The sequence below is a fragment of the Galeopterus variegatus genome, unplaced genomic scaffold, assembly GCF_000696425.1.
Source record: "Galeopterus variegatus unplaced genomic scaffold, G_variegatus-3.0.2 Scaffold65, whole genome shotgun sequence".
Lineage (NCBI taxonomy): Eukaryota > Metazoa > Chordata > Mammalia > Dermoptera > Cynocephalidae > Galeopterus > Galeopterus variegatus.
In genome coordinates, this window is record NW_007726176.1 from 51,265 (window position 1) to 57,123 (window position 5,859).

The window sequence follows — 5,859 nt, forward strand, 5'->3', positions numbered from 1 at the left end:
GCTGGAACTGCTTCCCTGCCGAGGAGACCCTGAGTTACACGGTGGTGGCCAGGTGTCACCACACCAGCTAGCAGGTGGAGCTAGGCATCCTCAGCCACGAGCCATATCAGGACCCTGAGACCTAGAGATAGAGGAAACTGACCAAGGTCGCATGGTGGGGCAGGGTCCAGAATTCCTGATACCACCTTTTGAATTCTTTCAAACTGAAATGAATCTAATGACACAAAGCAGGCCCATTAACCAAACCGTCCCAGAGCATGGATGTCTGATTATCTCCCAAGGTGGGATTTACAAATTGAGGCTCAAAGAGAGGCATAATGGGGATCCCAACAAAAATAGCAAACTGGTAGCAGAGAGGCTGTGGGAAAAGCTCTCCAGCAACTACCCAGCTATTTGCCCACCCACCATCCACCTACTCATCTACTCATTCTCCCCCTCCTACTCATTCATTCATTCATCCATCCGTCCACCCATCCATCCATCCATCCATCCATCCATCCATCCATCCATCCATCCATCCATCCATCCATCCATCCATCCATCCATCCATCCATCCATCCATCCATCCATCCATCCATCCATCCATCCATCCATCCATCCATCCATCCATCCATCCATCCATCCATCCATCCATCCATCCATCCATCCATCCATCCATCCATCCATCCATCCATCCATCCATCCATCCATCCATCCATCCATCCATCCACATCCATCCATCCATCCATCCATCCATCCATCCATCCATCCATCCATCCATCCATCCATCCATCCATCCATCCATCCATCCATCCATCCATCCATCCATCCATCCATCCATCCATCCATCCATCCATCCATCCATCCATCCATCCATCCATCCATCCATCCATCCATCCATCCATCCATCCATCCATCCATCCATCCATCCATCCATCCATCCATCCATCCATCAGTCCATCCACTCATCAACACATCCATCTAGCCACGCTTCCATACGCCCAACCAGCCAGTGAACTCCTCTTTTGGGGAGGAGTCAGTTCTATACCATATTGTTAAGATTAAGGGCTCTGGATCAGAGCTGTTTGGGTTCTAATCCTTAGGCAAGAGACCTTACCATTTTGAACCTTTGCTTCCTAATCACAAACACATCACAACTAGTGCAGAGTAGGCACTCAATAAACAACAGCTATTGTTACTCTTTTGGGACTATTACTTCAGACCTCCAAGAAGTGGGTGGGGAGTGTTGTAAAATTGGAGGGGTGAAGCATGCATTTTGGGATGAGCTGACCGACCTCCAGGAAACTTCTTTTTGCTGCCTCTATGCCCTTGACCACTTCTCTCACTCCATCAGCCCAGGCTACCCATTCACCAGCCTCGGAGAATCAACGCAGGACATGGCCTCCCACCTGAGCCAAACTGAAGTTGTTGGCTTTGGCCTCCTCTGCTGATGCACCCTCTTCTCTTTTCCTTGTCCCACTTCTCTTGAAGTTTACAAAGTCCCCGAGTTCTTTCCCCACTCCCATCTACTCCCAGGAGAGTATTTGAGGCACTTGTTGATACTAGAATATGAAGAATTAATATGCTTTTTCTGGCTTCCTCATCTCACCCCAACCCCACTGCTCAGACAGCTCTGTGTTCAAAGAGAGATCATCCCCTTCAGTTAAAAAGATGGGCACCTGTGGAGGGATCTCTGACATCAGCAAACAGCTGAGAAGTCTCAGGGAGGTAGCAAAGGTCCCTGGTACCCAGCATCCCTAGGAAAGATGAGTGCAGCTTTGCTCATATGTATAACTGGTGTAACTCATGCCTTTTTGTTGATCCCCAAGAGGTTCTCCTGACTAGGCCCATGTTACAGGCAAGACACCTGCACTCAGAAAGGGATCACCCTGGCAGGTCTCCAGTCTGAGGCTCTCTCCTCATTAGCTCCCAGTCCTCCACCTCCCTGCTGGCCCAGACACTGCACAAAGAAGGGGCTCCTCCTTACCCCCAGGAGTTCCCCGCAGCTCAGTCCTGAGAGGTCCCTTTCACCGGGCCCTCTGCTTTTGTCTGAGTCTCATCATAGGCCGGCCTTATATAGCAGCCACAGTCTGCGCCTGGACCCACAGAGGGAAACACCATGTAATTACGAGAGACCGGAATTCAGATTTGTCCTGTGAATTGGGCAATGAGCCCCACAACCACAAGGGTTTGCGGTTTGTGGCTAATTCCAAGAGCTCTGCTCAGCCCCGGATGGTGTCACATGAGCTGGGGTTTATCAGCCCCTGATCTGGGCACATTCCTGGAGACCCCAGCAAGGCCCCCAGATGAGGGAACTGGAAGCATCCCCAGATGCATCTGGTTTCCAGCTCTGAGGCAGGCACTGCCCATTCCAGATGGTCTGGGCAGACAGGAGGTGCCCAGAATTGGACTCAGCATTAGGGTGACCCAGGTTCAAACCCTACTGAACCCCCGACTCACTGTGTGACCTTGGGCCAGCCACTCCTCTTCTCTGAGACTCAAATTATTTCCATCTGTTAAATGGGTATAATACCTGCCTCATGGGTCTGATTTGAGGATTAAGGGAGAGGGATATAGACCCAACTACTCAAACTTGGGGCCAGTGCACAGATGGGTTTTTTGTTTTGTTTTGTTTTACCTTCTGAAGATTTTCTCTAAATATTTCATGATGAAATTTTCACACATACAACAAAATTGAAAGAACTGTATCATGAACACACATATGCTTGTCACCCTGTACCTACCAACTACATCTACCATTTACCCTCTGTCGTATTTCTTGATCCCATATTTATTCATTCATCCATTAATCCATCTTTGACTCTTTATGCATTTCAAAGTTGCAGACGTTGGTATACTACCCACTAAACAACACACATGCCATTATGATTTTCTTTAGACGTGAAATTTATATGCGAAATGTGAAATGCACAAATCTTAAGTGTTCATTTGCTGAGTTTTGACAATTTTATACAGCCAGGTAGCCCACACCCCTGTCACAATATAGAGAGCATTTCCCTCACTTGCAAAGCTTCCTCCTGCCCTTTCCCAGTCAATCCTACTCCCACCCTTCAGAGGCAGCCACCGCCCCCTCCAAGACCTGCTGGGACACAGCCCAGACTTCTCTCTTGGCATTCAAGGATTTGCATGTTCATTTCCTGCTCCTCTTCTCACACGGAGCTTCTCATTCCTTCCACCCCTTCTTATCAACCCTTCTTCCCTGCCTCCAGCCTTGTACGTGCAATCCCTGCCATGTAGAGTGCCCTCTCCAGACTCCATTGGTCAAAATGTCACCTGCTACAGAAAGTTTCCCATAGCCCCGTCCTTCCTCCGGACCGCTCAAAGATCCCTGGAGCACATACTGTTTTCAAACCTGGCAAACTAGGTATGTGCCCCACTCCTAAGCCAGCACAGGCACAGATGTCAGTGTAGCAAATGAATGAATGAATGAATCTCTTACTCTCCACTGGACTGGGAGCTCCCTGAGACCTCCTTACTTCGACCCCCGATCCCCAGCCCAAGTCCTACTCCGTGTTTAATCAATGTCACCTCCTTCCTGCTCCCAACCTGCTAATTCTGACAGGCAAGAGCATTTCTCTCTCCATAAAGGCCTGCTCTCAGATTGTACCAGGAATAAATGTGTTGCTCCAAACTCCATGAGGAGATGCTTTTCCCCCTTCCTGGAGGGAGTAGGGGCTCTGAAGACAGACATGGTTGACATGAAGTCCTGCCAAGCTTGACTGATGTCACCACTGGCTCGCTCTCAGATTGTACCAGGAATAAATGTGTTGCTCCAAACTCCATGAGGAGATGCTTTTTCCCCTTCCTGGAGGGAGTAGGGTCTCTGAAGACAGACATGGTTGACATGAAGTCCTGCCAAGCTTGACTGATGTCACCACTGGCTTCCTCTGTGCCCCTGGGCCAACCCCTCTTTGGGACTCAGTTTCCCCATCTGCAGTGGGTGCATTAACAGTACAGTTAAGAGCACAGGCTCTGGAGCTGGGTTCTGGGTTTGAATCCTGATGCCAGTTCTTGCTGTGTCCTTGATCATAAGGTGGCAGTTGGAATCATCCTGGACTGCAAAGCTCCGAGAACAGGGCCTGGCACCCGGTAGGGCTCAGTAGGTGGTATTTTTATCCTCATCATCCAAGGTCTCTGCTGGATCCATGTGTCAACAGGTCTGGGATGGCCATGAGGAAGCAGCTTCAGCCCCAGACTGGGGCCACCTTGTCATCTCCTGTACGAGCTGGAAGGGCTCTGGGTACAGGAACCCCAAGAGTCACACACACCTGCATTCCCACATCTCATTTGCCTTTTCATCCTGGACAATCACTTCTCCCCAGCCTCAGTCTGCTCAGCTGCAAAACGGGCATAATCACACTTTCCCAGAGAGTTTTGAGGATTACACAGGGAATGTCTGGAATGTGCCTGCAGCTCATGAGATCTCAGTAAACAGCAGCCCCCCTTTTGGCTCCCTTAGTGAAAGCAGCCACTGCATAGGTAGGTTCTGCCCAACCTGCTATGGGCATAAACTTGTGCCAATGACTTCCCTTCTCTGTGCCTCAGTCCCCACCTCTGTAAAATGGGGAGACTAGAAATGATATTTCAAAATGATGGTGCTTCTCTGAGTAAATCAACTCTCAGGCCTCCCTCATTTAAAAGCTTTGTGGCTCCCCTTTGCCTGACACTTAGTAAGCATGACACAAATGCTTGTTAAACAAGTGTATTGCCTTTTCAGATGGAAATAAAACATGAAGAGGGCAATCTGCCTTTCCCCACCCACCGAGAGAACGGGAGTCAATGCATACTATAAACTGTAGAGGGCAGTGCACACATGAAGGTGGAATTGTCAGTCACCCAAGGCTCTATGCCTGTCCTCCATCCTGAGGCCAGCCAGGGCCTGGTGGCCATGAGGCCAGACTGTCCCCTAGACACCCCCTGGCCACTCCAAGATTAGTGCAACCCTGGCGCCAGAGAGATCATCTGGGCTTAGCGTCCAAAAGGTATCTTTGTCTGGAGCTGGAAGAACCTGGTGGTGAAAGGCATCCAGGTTCCCTGGGGCATTACTCACCCTGAAGGTGACTCAGACACACAGGGGGCCATTGTGGCAGGGGGAGATGTTATGCAGGGGCTGCTGAGATCAGAAAACAGACCCAGACCTACCACCGACCCCTCCACTCAGTCCTTGTGCCCGTTATGAACTGTCAGAGCCACAAGGGGCTGCCCTCGGAGGGGCTCTCTTCACTTCTTGTTTTATCTTCCTCCCTAAGGGCAGAGATTCAGAGCCTGGGCTCTGGAGTTGGGGGTGGTGGGTTCAAATCCTGACCTTATCATTATCTAGCTGTGACCTCCGACTCAGTTTCCCCAATGGTAGAGTGAAGGTAAAAACAGTCCCAAGAAGGCAGGTTGATTCAAGGAGCCTATGACATCACATATCTAAAGCACTTAGAACAGTGTCTGGCACTAGTAGGCATGCAATCAATGCAGCAAGGGTTACTTCTTAGCACAGCAGTGAAATGCCCAGGCTTTGGAATTAGGGTCAGAAGAATGAGGTTTGAACTCTGCTTCTGCCACTTAGGAGGTGTCTGATGAGTCCACTTCTCTGAGCCACAGTTTTCTCATACGTAAAATAGGATGGTAATACCCATTCATTATGGACACTGTGAAATAAAAGTGCACTAAGGGGCGCTAAGCATCTGACACAGTGGCCAGTATACAGTAAGTGCTCAGTAGAGGCTAGCTACTTTTGCCACTACTCTGTGCAGTTGAAGGACTCACCATTATGAGTGGATGGTGTCCCTGACCTTGAGGGGCTCTTGGTCGAGTGTGAGAATGAGCCCGAGGCAGTGGCCATCCCGCCTGGCAAATAGAGAACCAGCC